This window comes from Coregonus clupeaformis, unplaced genomic scaffold, assembly GCF_020615455.1.
Source record: "Coregonus clupeaformis isolate EN_2021a unplaced genomic scaffold, ASM2061545v1 scaf1442, whole genome shotgun sequence".
NCBI classification, from domain to species: Eukaryota; Metazoa; Chordata; class Actinopteri; order Salmoniformes; family Salmonidae; genus Coregonus; species Coregonus clupeaformis.
The window spans coordinates 20161-47035 of NW_025534896.1; the positions used below are offsets into that span (position 1 = coordinate 20161).

Here is a 26875-nt window from a genome sequence, read left to right on the forward strand (position 1 = left end):
TTCCCTTGTATGTATGAAGCAGAATTAGATACTTAAAGCTACAGCCTGGGATCTGGGAATGTGTTTAATGATCATTTAAATTCTTGATATACAGTATACTCTGTCACTACCGCGTTGTTCTTTTTCAAATACCAGAATGTACCTTTAAAACCAGTTTGATCTGGGTTGTATGGGAACAGACCCCTTCTTCCTTCTTCTAGAAGCAGTAATTGATGGTATACCAGCCTATTGCTGAACATGAGGTAGAGATCAGCACACAGAGATACATTGGAACTGATGTCCTGACCTGATCCACTCCCTGTGATCCTAATCTAGCGGTTGAAAATTCACATTAGATTGAACAACAGTCGGCCAAAGTCTACAAAAACTAAAAATCAATGAGGGTTATTTTTAAAATGTGAGTCAACTTGTTGTTGTATTGATTTTTCTACGAGCTTCCTAAAACCATGGCAGAGCCTGCGTCTGAAATGGCACCCTCTTCCATAGAGATACATCAAATGTGTTATTTTTAATTACATGCACTATTTCTTATACACATTCACTATTCCATTGCCAAAAGAAGTGCACTATATAGGGAATAGAGTGTCATTTCGGATGCACTCAGAGTCTCTACAGTACGCACAATTGGATATACACTACCAGTCAAAAGTTTGGACACACCTGCTCATTCAAGGGTTTTTCTTTATTTTTACTATTTTTTACATTGTAGAATAATAGTGATGACATCAAAACTATGAAATAACACAAGTGGAATCATGTAGTAACCAAAAAAGTGTTAAACAAATCAAAATATATTTTATATTTGAGATTCTTTGCCTTGATGACAGCTTTGCACATTCTTGGCATTCTCTCAACCAGCTTCATGCATTTCAATTAACAGGTGTTCCTTTTTAAAAGTTAATTTGTGGAATTTCTTTCCTTCTTAACGCGTTTGAGACAATCAGTTGTGTTGTGACAAGGAAGGGTTGGTATACAGAAGATAGCTCTATTTGGTAAAATACAAAGTCCATATAATGGCAGCTCAAATAAGACAGTCCATCATTACTTTAAGACATGAAGGTCAGTCAATACGGACAATTTTCTTCAAGTGCAGTTGCAAAAATCCATCAAGCGCTATGATGAAACTGGCTCTCATGAGGACCACCACAGGAATGGAAGACCCAGAGTTACCTCTGCTGCAGAGGATAAGTTCATTAGAGTTACCAGTCTCAGAAATTGCAGCCCAAATAAATGTTTCACAGAGTTCAAGTCACAGACACATCTCAACATCAACGGTTCAGAGGGGACTGTGTGAATCAGGCCTTCATGGTCGAATTGCTGCAAAGAAACCACTACTAAAGGACATCAATAATAAGAAGAGACCTGCTTGGGCCAAGAAACATGAGCAATGGACATTAGACCGGTGGAAATTTGTCCTTTGGTCTGGAGTCCAAATTTGAGATTTTTGGTTCCAATCGCTGTGTCTTTGTGAGACGTGGTGTGGGTGAACGGATGATCTCCGCATGTGTAGTTCCCACTGTAAAGCATTGAGGAGGAGGTGTTATGGTGTGGGTGTGCTTTGCTGGTGACACTGTCTGTGATTTATTTAGAATTCAAGGCACACTTAACAAGCATGGCTACCACAGCATTCTGCAGCGATACGCCATCACATCTGGTTTGGGCTTAGTGTGACTATCATTTGTTTTTCAACAAGACAATGACCCAACACACCTCCAGGCTGTGTAAGGGCTATTTTACTAAGAAGGAGAGTGAGGGAGTGCTGCATCAGATGACCTGGCCTCCACAATCCCCCGACCTCAACCCAATTGAGATGGTTTGGGATGAGTTGGACGGCAGAGTGAAGGAAAAGCAGCCAACAAGTGCTAAGCTTATGTGGGAACTCCTTCAAGACTGTTGGAAAAGCATTCCAGGATTGAGAGAATGCCAAGAGTGTGCAAAGCTGTCATCAAGGCAAAGGGTGGCTATTTGAAGAATCTCAAATATAGAATAGATTTTGAATTGTTTAACACTTTTTTGGTTACTATATGATGTGTTATTTTATAGTTTTGATGTCTTCACTATTATTCTACAACGTAGAAAATAGTAACAATAAAGAAAAACCCTTGAATGAGTAGGCGTGTCCAAACCTTTGACTGGTACTGTAGATCATTTCAGTTCAAGGATGCCCAGTATTGCTGTTTAGCTCAGAGGCGAGGGTCAACTTGTTACAGATTAGGAACACTTACAATTAGACAGAGAATGTGTCAAGCAGTGGTATTATGTCTCTCTGTCTCTCTGATAGCACATTCAACCGGTATTTATGAGAAATTACATACCATATCTGAACTAGGCAGGAAGTGAAATATAGTCCAAGATATTGACACAATCATTTATCCCTGCATTGTGATCTGTATACCTGGGTCACTCTTTTGAAATGCACACCAATTCTTTAGATTCTTTCCCTTCCCTGCCAGTCTTCAGCAGGCAGCGGCGATCGTACCGATAGTGAGGTACAATGTGTCTAAAGATTACTTCTAAAGCAGCTCTCCTCCCTTCTTCTTCTTCTTCTTCTTCTTCTTCTTCATCTGAATTCTCTTCAGGATTCCAAAGCCCCCTGAAGGACAAGAAAATTCAAAAGAGCCCCATAACCCCATTGTCACTGAGGAAGGACAGATTCGAGTGACGGCCTCGGCCCGGGCTGTACTCAATAAGACACTCCCCACCACACACACCACACATGCCATCATTCAATCTCACAGTCAGGTCAACTGTGAAAAAGACTATGAAAACTCACTTTCCATAAGAGCGACAGGCCTGATTGATGAATGAGTATGAGTGATCACAGGTTTTTAGACAGCAAAATGCTAACGTGCCACCACCGTCTTTCCTGTCCTACAGAGCGCCATGTCCCCAATGCGGCCTGTCCCCGTGGTTCTGACTGGTGGTCCCAGGTGGCTTCAGGACATCACCTGGCTGGCAGCAGAAGACGGCAAGAACAACTGTGTAGTGTACAGCATGGGTACGTACCCTGTTTGTCTTTTCAGGTCTCCCTCGTAAAGGTGTCTATTGACCTGAGGGGACTTCCAGGTTTAGTAAAAGCTAGAATAGAAAATATTGTCTTTAACACACACTGTAGTAATCAACTTCCCTGGAGACTGAGGGAGCAGGGATGTTTCTTTGGAGGTTTTTACATAGGAGAGATTTCCCTATAGGCTAGTACCTGACCACTATTATCCTTCCCTGAGTTGGGGTTTGTTTATTAGTGTTGAGCCACTTTCCATTGTCATATGCAGCCAAACAATTATACAATTGACTCCAATCTGAAGGAGCCTAATTTCAATGCAAGCCTGTAGACCAACATTTATTTCAACGATGGCACTGTACTATCTGGATCTTGGCCAATATTTTTCCACAGCTCAGCTCAGGATGTGATTGAAAAAATGAATTTTGTGGGCATCTTACCAACATCCTGACTGGGAAAATGACATTTCCTCTCCCTCCCTCATGTCATTCTTTGGAGATTTAATGCATTGTTTTGCATTTGAGTCTAATTGCTCTCAGTTGACAATTTTTCCAATTCAAGAGCAGCAATTTTTCAAGGCACTGACTATCGTTTATTGTAAGAAGTTGTGCATTTATTCAACATATCAATTCCTTTACAGTTTTCAATGATTCTATAGATTAAATGTTGTTGCTTAATATACCGCTTACAGTTGCAATTTGAGGGCAACACTCAGAAGAGTGATTTGCAACTGTAAACTGTACTGTATATTAAGCAACAACATTTAATCTATAGAATAATTCCTTATTAACAACAAACATAAACATGACATTTCCATGAACTAAACACCTCTAAAATGTTATAGCCATAATGTTAATAATTTACTTCGGTTATCATTGTTTGACTAAATCTGCTATCTCTAAATGCTTTTTTTTAAATATGAAGACTTCAGGCAACGAGAAGCCTTTCAGGTCACTATCAGTTATCTTAGGACACAGAGCAATACTGAGAGTGAAGAACAACAGAACATCTCCACCAATGTCATATTCTATTATCAGTCCGTTGAAACAGAATTGCATCCTGGGGGAGACTCCACAGACACAGCAGCGACAGCAGCAGCCAGTCAGTGTGCTGCGATTGTGTTTAATTCAAAGGGAAGTTAGTAATGAATTGTACACAGCGGTAATTGATTGGTTTAGCCACAGGTTCTGTCGTTATAGTCGGGCTGGATAGAGGCTAGATGGGGGTGGCAGAGTATCAGACAGAAAATGGAGGCCTATAATCTAGAGCTGGGCAGTGGGTAGTACTATCACTGAGATAATGCCACTGTATAGTAGATTGGCTGTGGATGGGTGATTTTTGAAGATGTTTTAAATATTGATAGTTGACTCGTCTGGTTGATCTATTGTAGCTGCAGTAACATGCTAATACTGTATTAATAACTCGTGGACAGACGCTTACGTGACACAACAGTGGTATGCCTGATCACCGACAACGACAGAGACAGCCTATAGGGAGGAGGTCAGAGACCTGGCCGTGTGGTGCCAGGACAACAACCTCTCCCTCAACCTGATCAAGACAAAGGAGAGGATTGTGGACTACAGGAAAAAGAAGAGGACCGAGCACGCCCCCATTCTCATCGACGGGGCTGTAGTGGAGCAGGTTGAGAGCTTCAAGTTCCTTGGTGTCCACATCACCAACAAACTAACATGGTCCAAGCACACCAAGATAGTCATGAAGAGGGCGCGACAAAACCTATTCATTTACATTTACGTCATTTAGCAGACGCTCTTATCCAAAGCGACTTACAAATTATCCCCCTAAGGAGACTGGAAAAGATTTGGCATGGGTCCTTAGATCCTCAAAAGGTTCTACAGCTGCACCATCGAGAGCATCCTGACTGGTTGCATCACTGCCTGGTATGGCAACTGCTCGACCTCCGACCGCAAGGCACTACAGAGTGTAGTGCATACGGCCCAGTACATCACTGGGGCCAAGCTTCCTGCCATCCAGGACCTCTATACCAGGCGGTGTCAGAGGAAGGCCCTAAAAATTGTCTAAGACTCCAGCCACCCTAGTCATAGACTGTTCTCTCTGCTACCGCACGACAAGCGGTACCGGAGCGCCAAGTCTAGGTCCAAGAGGCTTCCTAACAGCTTCTTCCCCCAAGCCATAAGACTCCTGAACATCTAATCAAATGGCTACCCAGACTATTTGTTACTTTTTTTTATTTGTTTTAATGTATTCTTTCTTAAAACCTGCATTGTTGGTTAAGGGCTTGTAAGTAAGCATTTCACTGTAAGGTCTATCTATACCTGTTGTGTTAGCTTCTGTCAACAGACTGTGGTATGCAACGATTAATGAGGAACTTTGTTCCAGTATCGCCAATTGTTTCGTCACTGATCATTTGGACAAATCACGATTTAGCAGGTGTTCGTATATTTTCAAATGTTGGAATGGGAGGGGACATTTGGCCCATGCTTTGGCTAAGAGTTTCCTTTTAAGGGGGAGGAGACTTCACTAGTCTCATTAGTATCTTTTCTCATACATCTTCCCCCAGAACCTAATTGAGCATCTGATGCATTTTCTCCAGATTTTAGTTCTGGGTTTCCGAGATTAATACTGTATATGCCAACTGTTCTTGGTGTTCGTTTCAAAACACATTCATAAATCAGGGTGCCTCACATAATTTAACCTCTGCTGGTGACTTCTATGTGACTTTCCATAGAGGTTTTCAAATGCCTTTTACGTTGAGGTTAATTGCTTTAAAATAGTTTTTATTTTAACCGTGTCAGGATTGTTACCAGATTTGATTGTGAGAATTCACTCAAACAGAAATGGAGAAACAGAATCTCTTACTCTGTTGACTCCTGGTGCCAAAATGGCAGCAAATATTCTTTATATGTTTTATATGCTCTCTATCCTGTCAGAAGGCTTTTGGCTTATCTTGAGTGACTGTCAGGGGCTGCATGGGATGTCAGAGGAAAGGAAGGAAATATATGAGATTATTAAGCTTTGCTGGATGTTGTCGGAATGTCTGACGACACGTCATGAAGCCTGGTTTGATCAATGCTGGACGAGGTGACAAGACTTAAGTCCCTATCGTACCCCAGTCCCTGATGCTCATAGACGGTTGTTAGGACTAGGCAGGGGTTGAGACTGTTCATTAGATGGTAGCTAGGCCCCGGTCGCTGCACTTAGATTTATCATCTCTCTCTCCCGTCTCGCTCGTCCTCCCTTCATCCCCCTTCTCCCTGACGGATATGTGACAGCCTTATGGAAGTTGCTTGCTCTGAGGGAACGTAATGGAAGTGCGGGGTCGGGACGCAGCAGGGTGAAACTGAGGGCAATGGCAGAAAAATGTCTGGCGTTGCAACAGGAAGAAAGAAATTGGTAGTGGCTTATCAGTACAGTTCCTGTTTTGGGCGATGGCAGGCTGTTGTAGCTTCTAGCTGTATTACGTATGGAGGCTGTGCTTTACAGTGGTGCATGTATACAGTAATATGGTACAGCTATGTTTTTTTAGTTTAAGTTGAATTTTGGATGTTGTAGAACTGGGTCTAATTAGTGGGTGCAGTAGTGGGTCTATATTACGTACATATATAGGTAATACATTATGGTGCAGCTGTGTTTTGCAGTTAAACGTCTTATTGGATCTTGGATGTTGTAGAAGTTTGATATCAATGTTTTGCTATCACACTCCCACACTTTGATGAGGAAGTGAGAAGTAACAGCCCCAGAGATCCTGGCAGATGGAGTGAAAAGTAACAGGCCCAACAGGAATCCTACTGGCACAGAGATCAGAGATGGGCAACCATCCTGGATGGAGGGAGGGAAGAAGGGAGGGAGAGAAGGAGGAAAGTATCTGACAGGACAGGAGGAGTGATCCCTTAAGCTTTTCAGGAACGGAGGATGCCTCTCTCTCTTTGTATTTCACTCTTTCCTTTTTTTAACCACACAAAGATGATGATGTGCTTTGTCTTTTATTATACATCATGCATATCCCTCTTTTAAGTGTTCCAGAGCATTCCTCCTTACCTCAAAATAGGTCATTTTTAAACGCCATTGAAAATATCTGTGTGCATGAATATGCTACAGTACCACCTCTTCTGTTTAAATTATGAAAAACAAAAACATAAGAATTCTATTTCCAGGAACATAATGATGTGCCACATGTGCCTCAATTTGATCATAGTGTTACTGGTTACAATAACCAAGGACCTACTAACCAGGGCTACATCCTTGCTGTAATCAAACAGGAGCCAGGGCTTATACAGTAACTAGATGCCATAGATCAAATGATGTATCCTCTACTCACAATCAACTTTACCACCTTCTGCACCAACCGTGGCCCCAGAAAAGTATAGTATAGTATAGTATAACGAAACCCTGAGAGTAAACCTGGCCAGTCTCTGTTTGACTGTTAATGATCAGAGCAGAAATACACTACATGACCAAAAGTGGAGTTGGTCCCACGTTTGCTGCTATAACAGCCTCCATTCTTCTGGGAAGGCTTTCTACTAGATGTTGGAACATTGCTGCAGGGACTTGCGTCGGGCACTGATGTTGGGTGATTAGGCCTGGCTTGCAGTCAGCGTTCCAATTCATCCCAAAGGTGTTCGATGGGGTTGCGGCTGCTCGGCCATGGAAACCCATTTCATGAAGCTCCCGACAAACACCTTCTTGTGCTGCCGTTGCTTCTAGAGGCAGTTTGGAACTCGGGAGTGAGTGTTGCTACCAAGGACAGGCGATTTTTACACGCTACGCGCTTCAGCACTCGGCGGTCCCGTTCTGTGAGCTTGTGTGGCCTACCACTTCACGGCTGAGCCGTTGTTGCTCCTAGACGTTTCCACTTCACAATAACAGCACTTACTGTTGACCAGGGCAGCTCTAGCAGCGCAGAAATTTGACGAACTGACTTGTTGGAAAGGTGGCATCATATGATGGTGCAACGTTAAAAGTCATTGAGCTCTTCAGTAAGGCCATTCTACTGCCAATGTTTGTTAATGGAGATTGCATGACTGTATTCTTGATTATATACACCTGTCAGCAAGGGGTGTGGCTGAAATAGCCAAATCCACTAATTTGAAGTGGTGCCCACATACTTTCGATATATAGTGTAGCTTCCTGCCTGTCAGATAATAACAGCATTTGCAATAAATGGCAATCACGTGGCATCATCATCCCTGCAGTCTGCTCTGCTCTGCATCTCCTTCTTATTTATGAGCTTTGGCTGGCAGGGGGGTGAGCCAGGAAAAGTGTCATGGTCGTCTATGTCGTCCAAGTGACCAAGGCGCAACGTGTCCAAGAAACATGACTTTATTAATCAAAGTAACCAAATACAAAACAAAAAGACGACTCAAATGAAGTCCACGGTACAACAGACCGAAAAAACGGAACAAAAACCCACAAACACACAGTGAAACCACCACAGTTTAAATATGGCTCCCAATCAGAGATAACGAGCCGACAGCTGTCACTCGTTACCTCCGATTGGGAGTCACATGAATAATCAAGAACCACCACAACATAGAAATGAACACCTAGAAACCAACATAGAAATACACCCAAAAGAAAATGAACAACCCTGGCTCAATAATCAAAGTCCATGGAGCCAGAGTGTCACAGTACCCCCCTAAAGGTGCGAACTCCGGGCGCACCAGCATACAGTCTAGGGAGGGTCTGGGTGGGCGTCTGTCCATGGTGGCGGCTCTGGCACTGGTCGTGGTCCCCACCCCCACCATAGTCACTACCAGCTTACGTAGCCTCCTCCAAATGACCACCCCCAACTAAACCCCCACAGGATTAAGGGGGCAGCACTGGACTAAGAGGCATCACCGGACTCAGGGGCAGCACCGGACTAAAGGCAGCACCGGGCTAAGGGGCAGCACCGGGCTAAGGGGCAGCACCGGACGCAGCACCGGGCTAGGGCAGCACCGGACTAAGGGGCAGCACCGGACTAAGGGGCAGCTCCGGACTGAATGGCGGATCCTGGCTGGTTGGCTCTGGCTGATCCTGGCTGGCTGGCGGATCCGGGCTGGACCGGCTCTGGCGGATCCTGGCTGGACGGCTCTGGCGGATCCTTGCTGGACCGGCTCTGGCGGATCCTGGCTGGACGGCTCTGGCGGATCCTGGCTGGACCCGGCTCTGGCGGATCCTGGCTGGGCGGCTCTGGCGGATCCTGGCTAGACGGCTCATGGCTGGCTGACGGATCTGGCTGCTCATGGCTGGCTGACGGATCTGGCTGCTCATGGCTGGCTGACGGATCTGGCTGCTCATGGCTGGCTTGACGGATCTGGCTGCTCATGGCTGGCTGGCGGGTCTGGCTGCTCATGGCTGGCTGACGGATCTGGCTGCTCATGGCTGGCTGACGGATCTGGCTGCTCATGGCTGGCTGACGGGTCCGGCTGCTCATGGCTGGCTGACGGATCTGGCTGCTCATGGCTGGCTGACGGATCTGGCTGCTCATGGCTGGCTGACGGATCTGGCTGCTCGCGGCTGGCTGACGGATCTGGCTGCTCATGGCTGGCTGGCGGATCTGGCTGCTCATGGCTGGCTGACGGATCTGGCTGCTCATGGCTGGTTGACGGATCTGGCTGCTCGTGGCTGGCTGATGGTGCTGGCTGGGGCGGCTGGCGGTGGAGGCGGACCCCAGCCTCGGATTGCGGTCATCACCTCCAGCAGGGCGGCTCCCATCTGCAGGAGCTGCTCTTGCTGGCCCCGAACCTGGGCTTCCAGTCTAGTATGGGCTGCGTCGGCTCCTGCTGATTCCATAGCTGGTGTATGATTCTGTCTGGCGGAAGGCTCTACGGCTCCTGTCTGGCGGAAGGCTCTAGCGGCTCCGGTCTGGCGGACGGCTCTGAAGGCTCATGGCAGACGGGCGGCTTTGCAGGCTCAGTACAGACGGGCGGCTTTGCAGCGCTTGGCAGACGGGCAGTTCAGACGCCATAGGGCAGACGGGCAGTTCAGCGCCGTTGGGCAGACGGGCAGTTCAGGCGCCAGTTGGGCAGACGGCCAGTTCAGGCGCCATTGGGCAGACGGCAGACTCTGGCCGGCTGGCGACGCACCCCGTAGGCTTCGTGCGTGGAGCAGGAACAGGCCGGGCTGGACTGGTGGCGCACCCCGTAGGATTCGTGCGTGGAGCAGGAACAGGCCGGGCTGGACTGGTGACGCACCCGTAGGATTCGTGCGTGGAGCAGGAACAGGCCGGGCTGGGCTGGTGACGACCCGTAGGATTCGTGCGTGGAGCAGGAACAGGCCGGGCTGGGCTGGCGGCGCGCACCGTATCCCTGGTGCGCAGTGGCCGGAACAGGCGGGCCGGGCTGGCGACGCTACATCGTGGACCTGGTGCGTGGAGTAGGAACAGGCCGGTCCGTACGGGAACACACACCACTGGCCTTAACTGGGGATCAGGAACGGGCCGGACCGGACTGGTAACACACTTCAGTCTCTCACGCCGTACCACAACAACTTCCCTCCCTCTACTCGCCAATGGCTCCCGTAATCCGATAGCCTTCTCTCCACATCTCCCTGTGGCAGCCTCCTGCTGCCAAGGCGCCCAAGCCATGTGCCCCCCAAAAAAATTTTTGGGTTGCCTCTCGTCCTTCCGACGATGGCCCTGCTGATGCCGTTGCTCCTCTCCTGCCAGGTTCTCCCCCTTCATCGCCCTCCGGTACCGGACGGCCTCCTCCTGCGTAATATGTCCCCAGCCGAGGAGGACATCCACCAGCGTTCTCTCCATACCTGGCGCTTCCTCCCCCAAGAAATTCTTGGGTAGTACTCTCGGGCTTCCAGCCTTGCCTCCGTGCTGCCTCCTCATATCGGCGCCTCTCGGCTTTAGCTGCCTCCCGCTCTTCACGAGGACGGCGATATTCTCCCGGTTGATCCCAAGGCCCCTTACCATCCAGAATCTCCTCCCATGTCCATGAATCCTTTATGGGAGTCCATAAATCCTGTGTAGGTAGGTCCTGTTGCCGCTTGACACGCTGCTTGGTCTTTTTGTGGTGGGTTTTTCTGTCATGGTCGTCTATGTCGTCCAAGTATGACCAAGGCGCAACGTGTCCAAGAAACATGACTTTATTAATCAAAGTAACCAAATACAAAACAAAAAGACGACTCAAATGAAGTCCACGGTACAACAGACCCGAAAAGCGGAACAAAAACCCACAAACACACAGTGAAACCACCACAGTTTAAATATGGCTCCCAATCAGAGATAACGAGCCGACAGCTGTCACTCGTTACCTCCGATTGGGAGTCACATGAATAATCAAGAACCACCACAACATAGAAATGAACACCTAGAAACCAACATAGAAATACACCCAAAAGAAAATGAACAACCCTGGCTCAATAATCAAAGTCCATGGAGCCAGAGTGTCACAGTAAGTCTCTGATTAGCACCACTGAGTATGTGAGCTGTGGTAGTAACTCTCAGCAGCCCGCTTTTAAGAATTTCCCTTACATCCGCAGTTTTTTTATACCAGCTTTTAAGTGACAAGGAATCATGTTTGCTAGGACTCCATTTACTCCAAGTCTAAGCTAGCATCATACACCTGTCAGGAACCATGTGGAGTGCTGGTTGAGCATCATGTCATGTGACTTAATTATACTGAACAAAAATATAAACACAACATGTAAAGTGTTGGTCCCATGTTTCATGAGCTGAAATAAAAGATCACAGACATTTTCCAACGCTCATATCTCTCAATTTTTGCCACTAATTTGTTTACATCCCTGTTAGTTTGAATTTCTCCTTTGCCAAGATAATCCATCCACCTGACAGGTGTGGCATATCAAGAAAGCGGATTAAACAGCATGATCATTACATAGGTGCACCTTGTGCTGGGGACAATAAAAGGCCACTCTAAAATGTGGAGTTTTGTCACACAACACAATGCCACAGATGTTTCAAGTTTTAGGGAGCATGCAATTGGTATGCTGACTACCAGAGAATTTAATGTTCATACAGTGGGGAAAAAAAGTATTTAGTCAACACCAATTGTGCAAGTTCTCCCACTTAAAAAGATCAGAGAGGCCTGTAATTTTCATCATAGGTACACGTCAACTACGACAGACAAATTGAGGAAAAAAAAAAAATCACATTGTAGGATTTTTAATGAATTTATTTGCTAATTATGGTGGAAAATAAGTATTTGGTCACCTACAAACAAGCAAGACTTTTTGGTAAAAACTCAACTCTGTCGTGTTTGGAGGACAAAGAATGCTGAGTTGCATCCAAAGAACACCATACCTACTGTGAAGCATGGGGTGGAAACATCATGCTTTGGGGCTGTTTTTCTGCAAAGGGACCAGGGACGACTGATCCGTGTAAAGGAAAGAATGAATGGGGCCATGTATCATGAGATTTTGAGTGAAAACCTCCTTCCATCAGCAAGGGCACTGAAGATGAAAAGCGTGGCTGGGTCTTTCAGCATGACAATGATCCCAAACACACCGCCCGGGCAACGAAGAGTGGCTTCGTAAGAAGCATTTCAAGGTCCTGGAGTGGCCTAGCCAGTCTCAGATCTCAACCCCATAGAAAATCTTCGGAGGGAGTTGAAAGTCCGTGTTGCCCAGCGACAGCCCCAAAACATCACTGCTCTAGAGGATAATCTGCATGGAGGAATGGGCCAAAATACCAGCAACAGTGTGTGTGAAAACCTTGTGAAGACTTACAGAAAATGTTTGACCATGTCATTGCCAACAAAGGGTATATAACAAAGTATTGAGAAACTTTTTGTTATTGACCAAATACTTATTTTCCACCATAATTTGCAAATACATTTTTTTCTCATTTTGTCTGTCATAGTTGACGTGTACCTATGATGAAAATTACAAGCCTCTCATCTTTTTAAGTGGGAAAACTTGCACAATTGGTGGCTGACTAAATACTTTTTCCCCCACTGTATCTCTACCAAAGCCGCCTCCAATGTTGTTTTAGAGAATTTGGCAGTAGGTCCAACCGGCCTCACAACCGCAGAACACCGTATGGCGCCGTGTGGCGAGCGGTTTGCTGATGTCAACGTTGTGAACAGAGTGCCCCATGGTGGCGGTGGGGTTATGGTATGGGCAGGCATAAGCTTGAACAACGAACACAATTGTATTTTATCGATGGCAATTTGAATGCACAGAGAATGCCGGGCAGATCCTGAGGCCCATTGTCGTGCCATTCATTTGCCGCCATCACCTCATGTTTCAGCATGATAATGCACAGCCCCATGTCGGAAGGATCTGTACACAATTCCTGGAAGCTGAAAATGTTCAAGTTTTTCCATGGCCCGTATACTCACCAGACATGTCACCCATTGAGCATGTTGGGATGCTCTGGATCGACGTGTACGACATCGGTGTTCCAGTTCCTGCCAATGTCCAGCAACCTGGCACAGCCATTGAAGAGTGGAACAACATTCCACAGGCCACAATCAACAACCTGATCAACTCTATGCAAAGGAAATGTAGTTGCGCTCGTGAGGCAAATGGGGTCTCACCAGATACAGACTGGTTTGCTGATCCACGCACCTACCTCTTTTTTTAATGATATCTGTGATGCATATATGTACATTTACATTTACATTTACGTCATTTAGCAGACGCTCTTATCCAGAGCGACTTACAAATTAGTGCATTCACCTTACAGCCAGTGGGATAACCACTTTACAATATGTATTAACGGTTTGTGAAATCCATACATTAGGGCCTAATTTATTTATTTAAATTTGTATTTATTATGCCAAGGCGCAGATACTCTTCCTGGGGTCCAGCAAAATTAAGGTAAGTAATATCCCTGCTGTTCCATAAGGTGTATTTGTATCTGTTTTTTTTTAATCAAATGTTACTGCTTGCACCAGTTACTTGATGTGGAATAGAGTTCCATGTAGTCATGGCTCTATGTAGTACTGTGCGCCTCTCATAGTCTGTTCTGGACTTGGGGACTGTGAAGAGACCTCTTGTGGTGTGTCTTGTGGGGTATGCATGGGTGTCGAGCTGTGCGCCAGTAGTTCAAACAGACAGCTCGGTGCATTCAACATGTCAATACCTCTCATAAATACAAGTAGTGATGAAGTCAATCTCTCCTCCACTTTGATCCAGGAGAGATTGACATGCATAGTATTAATTTGAGGCTCCCTTTTGTAGCACCTGACCACACGACTGAACAGTAGCTCCAGGTGCGACAAAACCAGGAGCCTGTAGGACCTGCCTTGTTGATAGTGCTGTTAGAAGGTAGAACAGCGCTTTATTATGGACAGACTTCTCCCCATCTTAGCTACTGTTGTATCAATATGTTTTGACCATGACAGTTTACAATCCAGGGTTACTCCAAGCAGTTTAGTCAACTCAACTTGCTCAAAATCCACATGATGTATTACGATTTAGTTGAGGTTTAGGGTTTAGTGAATGACTTGTCCCAAATACAATGCTTTTAGTTTTAGAAATATTTAGGACCTAACTTATTCCTTGCCTCCAACTCTGGAAGTAACTGCAGCTCTTTGTTAATTGTTGCAGTCATTTCAGTTGCTGTAGTAGCTGGCGTGTATAGTGTTGAGTCATCCGCCTACATAGACACACTGGCTTTACTCAAAGCCAGTGGCATGTCGATAGTAAAGATTGAAAAAAGTAAGGGGCCTAGACAGCTGCCCTGGGGAATTCCTGATTCTACCTGGATTATGTTGGAGAGGCTTCCATTAAAGAACACCCTCTGTTTTCTGTTAGACAGGTAGCTCTTTATCCACAAATAGCAGGGGGTGTAAAGCCATAACACATACGTTTTTCCAGAAACAGACTATGATCGATAATGTCAAAAGCCACACTGAAGTCTAACAAAACAGCCCCCACTATCTTTTTATCATAAATTTCTCAGTCATTTGTGTAAGTGCTTGTTGAATGTCTTTCCCTTTAAGCATGCTGAAAGTCTGTTGTCAATTTGTTTACTGTAAAATAGCATTGTATCTGGTCAAACACAATTTTTTCCAAAAGTTTACTAAGGGTTGGTAACAGGCTGATTGGTCGGCTATTTGAGCCAGTAAAAGGGGCTTTACTATTTTTAGGTAGCGGAATTACTTTTGCTTCCCTCCAGGCCTAGGGGCACACACTTTCTAGTAGGCTTAGATTGAAGATATGGCAAATAGGAGTGGCGATATCGATCCGCTATTATCCTCGGTAATTTTTCATCCAAGTTGTCAGACCCCGGTGGCTTGTCATTGTTGATAGACAACAATAACTTTTTCACCTCTTCCACACTCACTTTACGGAATTCAAAATTACAATGCTTGTCTTTCACAATTTGGTGAGATATAATTGGATGTGTACTGTCAGCGTTTGTTACTGGCATGTCATGCCTAAATTTGCTAAATTATTAAAGTAGTTGTCAATATCAGTCGGTTTTGTGATGAATGAGCCATCTGATTCAATGAATGATGGAGCTGAGTTTGCCTTTTTGCCCAAAACTTCATTTAAAGTGCTCCAAAGCTTTTTACTATCATTCTTTATGTCATTTATCTTTGTTTCATAGTTTAGTTTCTTCTTCTTCTTTTTATTCAGTTTAGTCACATGATTTCTCAATTTGTAATACGTATGCCAATCGGTTGTGCAGCCAGACTTATTTGCCATTCCTTTTGCCTCATCCCTCTCAACCATACAATTGTTAAATTCTTCATCAATCCAGCGGAGGGTGAGCTGCACACAGTGGACTTCCTACTAGAGCACAACGCCTCAGTGCAACGCCCTCAGTGCTAACAGTATAAATCTAATTCATAGGCACATGATTACTGCATACAAAAGCTGTAGGATCAGCAGAGGCATTCAGGGCAGTTAGAGGGACATAAATTAGGTTACTTACATTGTGTCTTCAACGCCCCTGGTATAATGTACATTTGCTGAAGCCTTTTGACAACTCAAGCGTCACAATGGTAGGGATTAACTGAGCTGGGCTTGGGTCATTGATACGTCAGTTTCTCAATTCAGCCTTATAATGCTGCGAAAGGATCCAGGAACCCAAATTATTTGGATGGATCCCATCGTCCTTATAAAATGTGTTTTGTTTCCAAAATGTGTCAAAATTGTAAACTAAAAGTTACACCCGTTGAGCTGCAATAATCACGTAGCCAGTTGTAGAAAGAGAATTAATCCTGCTAAAGCGTTCAATGCCACATTTCAGAGAGGGCATAGGGCCAGATATGAAGGGTCTTTTGTTAGTGTCTAGCAGAGAGTCTCTTTAAAATCCAGTTTCAACTGTTCAGAGCTGCCCTTCATAATGTAATTAAAACCCACATGGACTACAATAGAATCGATTTCCATGTTCTTACGTAGTACATTCAGGAGCAGCTTAGTAATGTCATTTACTCAAGCTCCGGGATAGGACATTGTTTTTGCACCAGGAGCGGTCACATTTCTTACCATGGAGCTGCCCAAAATCACAGCTGGCGAGAAGGACAAGGAAATCCGCCCACTCCCATGCTTCACAGGATTCTGAGAACCCTTTGTGGATGGGCGAGGAGGCAGGATAACTTGAGGCCCGTTGCTCCGGCGCCTGGTGCAGGCCTCCTACAGATTGAGAAGCCCCGCTTGATCCAGATCAGGGACTGAAGGTTTCCGATGTCGACTTGAAATCGTGGGGAGTAGGCACTGCGTCCGCGAACACAGGTACCCCCAGCGATGAAGGTGCAGGAAGATCAGGCTCCAGGGCGGTGAAACTATTTGTTGTTTGTATCAGCTCTGGGCCTCTCGTTGGGAGTGTAGACTGCTTTGCAGAAGGCTGCTGTCTTCGGCTTCCACGGCTCGTGACATGCGACCATCATTGATTGCCATGCTCCTCTTGCTCTGCTCCTTCGACTCCGCTATCAAATGGGGGAGCTACGGGCAACACCAGCCAGTTGGATAACGACAACGACAAGGCGGAGATGCATCCAACAAGCGCAAGCCCGTTTAGCCACCGGCATAGAAAAGGTCAACATTCCACTCTGCGTTTTCAAGGAAGCCACCTCAAGCCTATAATCCTCGGCAAGCAAACAATTGCCGCATTGGAACTCTGAGTGATCCGGTTTGTTCCGAAACAAAGCATAGTAGATGCAGCTCCTACAGCACTGGAACCATTCATTTATTTATCCAGACAAAGAGGACTCCATTGCAAAACTCATCTGGGACTAACTTCCTTAGTTTGATGGCTAGCAACTTAGCGTCTCTCTGTCAAGCAGGCTTCAACCTGTCTGGTAAGAGCGATTCGGGACAAGAAATAGCGCTCCTAGATGTTAAAAGCTAACCTCGTTGTGGAATCCATGCAAAATCAAGTTCGGTATTTATATTTATTGAATATTTGTTATGTTTTAGTCAAAAATAACAAACCAAGTGTTTCCGCATACAGTGTTCAGCTGCACACTCAATTTACTGATTTCCTTATATGAACTGTAACTCAGTAAATTCTTTGAAATTGTTGCATGTTGCGTTTACTTTTTTTGTTCAGTGTAATTGCACACTCTTCCATGGAAATATCATGTGGATACCTGTCAGAAATGTCACGGCATAAATGCCTCAAACATGACACTCATTAATTCAAACAGTAGCTCAGAATAACTTCAATCAAAATTACTGCCTTCAAGTTTTCTCCCCAGCCCCCCTTCCCGCAGCCTCTGCTGTTTGGAAAAATAAGCATTTGCCAAAAATGGAGGGAGTGCATAGTGAGGTTGGAAGGGTTCAGGCAGCTCTGCCGCACTCTCTCCATATTCATATTCCTCCAGCAGCTGTGTTATCACTTAAACGTCTTTCTAATTACAACAACAAGACAACAACTCCTTTGGATTCAGTCCAGACCTGCTAAAGGATAAAATAAAATAAGCATTCATTCTCTCACTACCTGTTTTCTCCCTCTTAATCTCCACAAAGCACCTTGGGAGACCGCTCACCCAAATACATACCAATGAAGGCGGAAGTGCCATTCGGAGATGCAGGTGTCACATTTGATAATAAACTTCTGGTTGAGATATGCCTGGGCTAATGAGGCACGGGGCTAGCCTGTCAGGGGTTGGAACCATTGACAGTGGGGATTGTTTGGGGGCCGATAACGTTCTGCGTTGCGCCAACATTCCAAATTCCATCATTAATAAACAGAGCTGCCTGGGTCTCTATCATAGGGAGCGTCTGGATCCGTGTGTTAAGTGAGAGACATTGCTTTCCATTACAGAATGCTTGGGGATTCAGGGTGTGAGGACTAGAGGAGGATAATGGGGTGGATAATCTGCTCATATTTATTTAGCTGTTTGTGAGGGTTTTATACTGATTCCATACGTCAGTGGTAAATTAATCAGAAGAACAGAAGAAAGCTACAGTTGAAGTCGGAAGTTTACATACACTTAGGTTGGAGTCATTAAAACTCGTTTTTCAACCACTCCACAAATTTCTTGTTAACAAACTATAGTTTTGGCAAGTCGGTTAGAACATCTACTTTGTGCATGACACAAGTCATTTTTCCAACAATTGTTTACAGACAGATTATTTCACTTATAATTCACTGTATCGCAATTCCAGTGGGTCGAAGTTTACATACACTAAGTTCACTGTGCCTTTAAACAGCTTGGAAAATTCCAGAAAATGATGTCATGGCTTTTGAAGCTTCTGATAGGCTAATTGACATAATTTGAGTCAACCTGTGGATGTATCTGTGGATGTATTTCAAGGCCTACCTTCAAACTCTGTGCCTCTTTGCTTGACATCATGGGAAAATCAAAAGAAATCAGCCAAGACCTCAGAAAAAAATGGTAGACCTCCACAAGTCTGGTTCATCCTTGGGAGCAATTTCCAAACGCCTGAAGGTACCACGTTCATCTGTACAAATAATAGTATGCAAGTATAAACACCATGGGACCACGCAGCCGTCATACCGCTCAGGAAGGAGACGGCGTTCTGTCTCCTAGAGATAACGTACTTTGGTGCAGAAAAGTGCAAATCAATCCCAGAACAACAGCAAAGGACCTTGTGAAGATGCTGGAGAAAACAGGTACAAAGTATCTATATCCACAGTAAAACAAGTCCTATATCGACATAACCTGAAAGGCCGCTCAGCAAGGAAGAAGCCACTGCTCCAAAACGCCTTAAAAAAGCCAGACTACGGTTTGCAACTGCACATGGGGACAAAGATCATACTTTTTGGAGAAATGTACTCTGGTCTGATGAAACAAAAATAGAAGTGTTTGGCCATAATGACCATCGTTATGTTTGGAGGAAAAAGGGGGTAGCTTGCAAGCCGAAGAACACCATCCCAACCGTGAAGCACGGGGGTGGCAGCATCATGCTGTGGGGGTGCTTTGCTGCAGGAGGGACTGGTACACTTCACAAAATAGATGGCATCATGAGGAAGGGAAATTATGTGAATATATTGAAGCAACATCTCAAGACAACAGTCAGGAAGTTAAAGCTTGGTCGCAAATGGGTCTTCCAAATGGACAATAACCCCAAGCATACTTCCAAAGTTGTGGCAAAATGGCTTAAGGACAACAAAATCAAGGCAAGGAGGCCTACAAACCTGACTCAGTTACACCAGTTCTGTTTGGAGGAAGCTTGTGGAAGGCTACCCAAAACGTTTGACCCAAGTTTAACAATTTAAAGGCAATGCTACCAAATACAAATTGATGAAAATAAATAAAAGCTGAAATAAATTATTCTCTCTACTATTATTCTGACATTTCACATTCTTAAAATAAAGTGGTGATCCTAACTGACCTCAGACAGGGAATTTTTACTAGGATTAAATGTCAGGAATTGTGAAAAACTGAGTTTAAATGTATTTGGCTAAGGTGTAAACTTCCGACTTCAACTGTATGTATTGTTATTTATTTAGCTCGTTTTGAAATTAAAAGCAGGAATTTAGAACCTTTCAGTGGAGTGTTTTGACCAACTTTTAAAAGACCATCCAAAGGTCAACAAGAATAGGTCATTTTTCTGTCATTATTTGATACTCTCTACCAATATCTATTCTACCCCTATTGGACTAATATGTGGATCTGGTGAATATGTTTCTCTGTTCACATTGTTTTTAGGTTTTCCTTAATAATTTATCCTCTTAGATGTAAGGTGCCCTTTTTAGGGGACCTGTGTGGTTCTGGTACCGGTTCCGACCAACATTTTAGCTTATAAATTGATTTTTGGATACCGTAGATCGAAATGGCTTGCATTGAGCGACAGCCCTGGTTCCCACAGACACATTAATATGTTTTCTGAAATCTGAAACCACTTGAAGCTGGGATGTCCCTCCTACCATTTCATTCGCTCTTCCGACTGTCTATCAACTCCTGGCTGTACCCTACATCGCAGCCACAGACAAAGCACATGCCTGCAATTGTCACGCCCTGGCTCTGGGGACTCTAGTATGTTGAGCCAGGGTGTGAGTTTTTCATTTGTGTTCGGTCTAGTATTGTGTTTCTATGTTGGCCAGTGTGGTTCTCAATCAGAGGCAACGTGAATCAGCTGTTGCTTGTTGTCTCTGATTGGGAACCATACTTAGTCAGCCTGTTTCCCACAATATGGTGTGGGATCTTGTTCCAGTGTGGTTTGTGTTAGACCGAGGACGTCACGTTATCATTTGTTGTTTTGTTCGTGTAAGCATTAATAAAAAGTATGTTCGCCTTCAACGCTGCGCCTTGGTCCTCTGTTCCCGACGATCGTGACAGAAGATCCCACCAGAACTGGACCAAGCAGCGGGTCCAGGAGCCATCGCCAGGGAAATCTCTAGCGGATATCCAGCGCCTCCTCGACTGGGTCAAGCCGTGTGAGCAAGAGAGGGGCTTGACTTGGAAGCAGAAGAGCGAGAGTTGGGCGAGAACTATGGAGGCCTGGTCCACGGGGAGGAGAGACTCCCAGACATTTTTTTAGGGGGGCTCACGCCGTGGGACGAGGGCAGCAGGAGACCGCGATAGAGGCGGCCCAGCGGGTTGGCAGAGGAGGCCACCAGGGTTACTGGGGGCCACTGGTCAAAAAAGGGGAAGGAAGGTGTAGAGGCACGGCGAGAGGTACTGGGGTGTGTTGCCAGTCCGGTCCGGCCCGTTCCTGATCCCTGCGTAGGGCCAGTGGTGTGTGTCCCCAGTACGGTCCGGTCTGTTCCTGTCCCTTGCACCGAGCCTGTAGTGCGCGTCGCCAGCCCAGTCCGGTCCATTCCTGCTCTCCGCACCAAGTCAGTGGTGTGCTTCGTCAGCCGGTCCGGCCCGCTCCTGCTCCCGCACCAAGCCAATGGTGCGCGTCGCCAACCCCGGCCCGGCCTGTTCCTGCTCCCCGCACCAAGCCTATGTTGCGCGTCGCCAGCCCGGCCCGGCCTGTTCCTGCTCGTCGGCCCGGAGCCGGATCCGCCGCCAAGGCGGAGTGCCCACCCGGTTCCTCCCCTGTGGTGTTTGGTTGGCGCGGCCGGAGTCCGCGCCTTTGGGGGGGGGTACTGTCACGCCCTGGCTCTGGGGACTCTAGTATGTTGAGCCAGGGTGTGAGTTTTCATTTGTGTTCGGTCTAGTATTGTGTTTCTATGTTGGCCAGTGTGGTTCTCAATCAGAGGCAACGTGAATCAGCTGTTGCTTGTTGTCTCTGATTGGGAACCATACTTAGTCAGCCTGTTTCCCACAGTATGGTGTGGGATCTTGTTCCAGTGTGGTTTGTGTTAGACCGAGGGCGTCACGTTATCGTTTGTTGTTTTGTTGCGTAAGCATTAATAAAAAGTATGTTCGCCTTCAACGCTGTGCCTTGGTCCTCTGTTCCCGACGATCGTGACAGCAATCGTTACATCATAGTGCAGCAGGAGAGAGCGATTTCATCATGGTAGCACATTCAGAGATCGATTTATAGCCATTCATCTAAAATAATTGATATAGATTTTAAACAAAACACACTTCCTGTTTGTCATAGATGGACAAGTTTAATATAAGATGAACAGGCTCAGGAAGCCAAGCTAGAGCTCTGTAAAAAGTTCACAATGATGGTGGCTGACCTTTTGATCAAGAGAGACCTTTAGAAAATATGCACATTTTCTCTAAATATACAAAAATGTATTTTACAGTTATAAGGAAAGTGAAATCTTATAGTTAATAGTTTTATAATGTGATTATGCTGTATTTAGAAAGCACATACTGTAAGTCATTTCAAGCCTGATTCATAGTTTTGTTGAATAGGAAATAAATCATATAAAATATAATATTTTCATATTTCTACCATATTTGTACTGTGTACTTGAGCTTGTGTCTTCAAAAGTGACTACACCTCAGAGCAATTTATAACTATTTTTACCAGAAAGGTGAGATTTGAACCTTTATTTGGGTATGCAGCATTAATATACTGGAAAATTATATAAACGCAACATGCAACAATTTCAAAGCTTTTACTGAGTTACAGTTCATAGAAGGAAATCAGTCAATTGAAATAAATTAATTAGGCCCTAATCTATGCATTTCATAAGACTAGGCAGGGGCACAGCCACTTGGGAGCCAGGTCCAACAAAACTGACAAACTAATCAGCCTATACTCCGGGGTTTTATGTTTTATTGTTTACTGTTCCGATTTTGTATTCTGTGTTTTCTGTTTGTATATTGTCTATTGCTGGCAGCACCTTCTCACTAAGTCAAATTCCGGGTATGTGTAAATGTACTTGGCGAATAAAGGTGATTCTGATTCTGATCATTCAACAAAACTTTATAAAAGTTGTAATCGTCCAACTCTGCAAGGCGGTCATTGCTTGCAGCAGCCATTCTCACACATGGCTTCTGCACATGGTTCTCTGAAAGCAATCATGAGAGAAGCTCAGGGTCACTGGAAAATAACCATACATAACTTTTGATCTACAGAACACATTTTGGAAGCTGTTTTCACAGTCCTAAATGTTAAATTAGAAGGAAGTGGACATTTGTTGGCTCTGGGTCTTTGGAAGAAGACAAGAGTTAGTTGGAGACTAGGAGAGGACTGTCTGTCTGACTGTCACTTTGCAGGAGCTTAGCTCATCCAGACAGTAAAGCAGGCTGACAGCAACTGGTTACCCACACCAATAACTGTCCGTCAAGAAACTCCCCAACTCCCTCAACTCGCTCTTCCAACAAAAAAGGAGAAAAATTGGACACAGGTTGAATTTTGGGGCATATGCGTCAAGACCCTCAAAACTCACTGCACCCCCACCCCCTGCCCCACCCATCTGTAGGACAGAATATAAATATGAATATGAAATGTGCATATATGTCTCTCACCTTGCCACCTTTATGCTCAGGTGCGTTGCCCCTAAACAAGCGTCCTGGCCCTGGGATTGTAGCGGATGTTCGGTTGCTTCCGCCGTCTGTTTGTTCTAGTACTCTGGCCTCGCGATCAATGAGGACACAGGTGCGGGGCGCAGATGGCAGCGTGCTGATACCAGGGGGTGCGGGTTGGCTGGAGGGGGGAGTGGAGGGGGTTCAGAGACCGAGCCACGATGACAGAATGGCTACCCCCCACCCTCCCACCTCCTGGAAACCATGCAGTCCCATCTTCACTAATGGAGGTTGTTGTTGTTATGTTCTCAATACAAACTTTTGATTTATGGTTCAAGCAAAGGGAAACTGCACTCTGAAGCATAGTTTTAGTGTTCTGAGTTCCAATTTAATAGATCCTTGGACATAAAAGGCTTAGGTCTCCTCGGGAGCTAATCATAACAAAGTAGCAAGGGTAGCCTATTACCACTGTAGTGTCCATTTAACACTGGTTTTAATAGTCCAATACTATGTAAAAAGTGACTCATGTTAAAGCTTAACTGTCAAAGGTGTGGAATGTTAGGCTACTCCCCCTCTGTATGCTATGGTATGTCTAATGCCATGTGAATCTCTGTGTAATCTGGATTCACAAACTGAGGATGCAATTGATTATGGTATATGAGCAAGAAAATTATGAATTAGAGACAAATCAGATACTAATAAGGTTTCGAGATACTCTTAATTCTCATCTCATTGCTGAACACTTGTTTATGACGAAGTGCAGTGTGGTAACAGTGATCCATGGAGAGAACGCCATCTTGTGGAGAAGAGGTGTCACCTCTTGATCAACTGCTACAATCATTGCAGATAGTGGATGTTTTTCTGCACTGCACTCTCAGAAGGGTGTTTGATTTATACAGCTCATTTCAAGTTGAGAAATTTAATTACAGCTAAAGTGCCATTGCCATCCTGCTCACAGATCTGAGATCACATACAAAGAAAAGAGCCCATTAGTTGAGTACACAGCAAAATCTCCAGTGTTAAATCAACACTGAGAGTGTTAAATTGAACACTGGTCCAGTGTCTATACGGGTCCACCCTTTTCAGTGTTAAATTAACACACTGCTTAGCGTAAAGCCTTATTTGCATATTTCCCAGAGAGACAAACAGTAACCTAACTACTAGGATTCTTTTATGTTTTCCCCACGCCTATTTTCCAATCAAATGTATGAATGAAGTTTTAATGTTTTCCAATATATTTTGCATAATCATTGTGATTAATGGTAATATTTATGATCTCTTGCTTTTTATGACTAAACAGGCATCTGTAAAAATGCATTTGGTTGGTTTAGGCTAGCTAGTTAGCGGTGCACGCTAGTATCGTTCAAGTGGTGAAGTCACCTCTTTTAAGACCATGAAAGTAGTATTCCCTTGCTCCGTGTGGGTGAAGGTTGTCGATGTGTTCAGAGGGTCCCGGGTTTGAGCCCAGGATGGGGCAAGGAGAGGGGGAAGCAACACTGTTACATTGGTGCCGTGACCTGAATCACTCAGTTGGGCTCTGTCCGACTGCTGGGGTTGCTGCGGAGAAGGAGGAGGTCAAAGGGGGGTGAGTGTTGCCGATGTGAAATGGCTAGCTAGTTAGCGGTGTGGGCTAGTCACATCAAATCAAATGTTATATTCCACATGCGCCGAATACAACAGGTATTACAGTGAAATGCTTTTTTGTATTTTTATTTTTTATTTTTTTTAGGGGTAGATCAGCTTTAATATTTCAGATAGATTGTAACTTCCATCAATGTAATTGTCTGCATCACTTCCAATCCCCCATATGTTTTTTTCATCGCATATATACAGTGGGGAGAACAAGTATTTGATACACTGCCGATTTTGCAGGTTTTCCTACTTACAAAGCATGTAGAGGTCTGTCATTTTATCATAGGTACACTTCAACTGTGAGAGACGGAATCTAAAACAAAAATCCAGACAATCACATTGTATGATTTTTTAAGTAATTAATTTGCATTTTATTGCATGACATAAGTATTTGATACACCAGAAAAGCAGAACTTAATATTTGGTACAGAAACCTTTGTTTGCAATTACAGAGATCATAAGTTTCCTGTAGGTCTTGACCAGGTTTGCACACACTGCAGCAGGGATTTTGGCCCACTCCTCCATACAGACCTTCTCCAGATCCTTCAGGTTTCGGGGCTGTCGCTGGGCAATACGGATTTTCAGCTCCCTCCAAAGATTTTCTATTGGGTTCAGGTCTGGAGACTGGGAAGGCCACACCAGGACCTTGAGATGCTTCTTACGGAGCCACTTCTTAGTTGCCCTGGCTGTGTGTTTCGGAGTCGTTGTCATGCTGGAAGACCCAGCCACGACCCATCTTCAATGCTCTTACTGAGGGAGGTTGTTGGCCAAGATCTCGCGATACATGGCCCCATCCATCCTCCCCTCAATACGGTGCAGTCGTCCTGTCCCCTTTGCAGAAAAGCATCCCCAAAGAATGATGTTTCCACCTCCATGCTTCACGGTTGGGATGGTGTTCTTGGGGTTGTACTCATTCATCTTCTTCCTCCAAACACGGCGAGTGGAGTTTAGACCAAAAGCTCTATTTTTGTCTTATCAGACCACATGACCTTCTCCCATTCCTCCTCTGGATCATCCAGATGGTCATTGGCAAACTTCAGACGGGCCTGGACATGCGCTGGCTTGAGCAAGGGGGACCTTGCGTGCGCTGCAGGATTTTAATCCATGACGGGCGTAGTGTGTTACTAATGGTTTTCTTTGAGACTGTGGTCCCAGCTCTCTTCAGGTCATTGACCAGGTCCTGCCGTGTAGTTCTGGGCTGATCCCTCACCTTCCTCATGATCATTGATGCCCCACGAGGTGAGATCTTGCATGGAGCCCCAGACCGAGGGTGATTGACCGTCATCTTGAACTTCTTCCGTTTTCTAATAATTGCGCCAACAGTTGTTGCCTTCTCACCAAGCTGCTTGCCTATTGTCCTGTAGCCCATCCCAGCCTTGTGCAGGTCTACAATTTTATCCCTGATGTCCTTACACAGCTCTCTGGTCTTGGCCATTGTGGAGAGGTTGGAGTCTGTTTGATTGAGTGTGTGGACAGGTGTCTTTTATACAGGTAACGAGTTCAAACAGGTGCAGTTAATACAGGTAATGAGTGGAGAACAGGAGGGCTTCTTAAAGAAAAACTAACAGGTCTGTGAGAGACGGAATTCGTACTGGTTGGTAGGTGATTAAATACTTATGTCATGCAATAAAATGCAAATGCATTACTTAAAAATCATACAATGTGATTTTCTGGATCTTTGTTTTAGATTCCGTCTCTCACAGTTGAAGTGTACCTATGATAAAAATTACAGACCTCTACATGCTTTGTAAGTAGGAAAACCTGCAAAATCGGCAGTGTATCAAATACTTGTTCTCCCACTGTGTATATATATATATATATATATATATATATATATATATATATATATATATACACACACATACAAACACACACACACATATATACTGTACATATATACAGTGAGGGAAAAAAAGTATTTGATCCCCTGCTGATTTTGTACGTTTGCCCACTGACAAAGAAATGATCAGTCTATAATTTTAATGGTAGAGTTTATTTGAACAGTGAGAGACAGAATAACAACAACAAGAAATCCAGAAAAACGCATGTAAAAAATGTTATAAATTGA

The 26875-nt window shown here is 44.8% G+C and overlaps 1 pseudogene; it reads left to right on the forward strand.

Moving 5' to 3' along the window:
• The first annotated feature begins 2883 nt into the window (after positions 1–2883).
• LOC121585939 overlaps positions 2884–26875 on the forward strand; it is a 64051-nt pseudogene continuing 40059 nt past the window's right edge.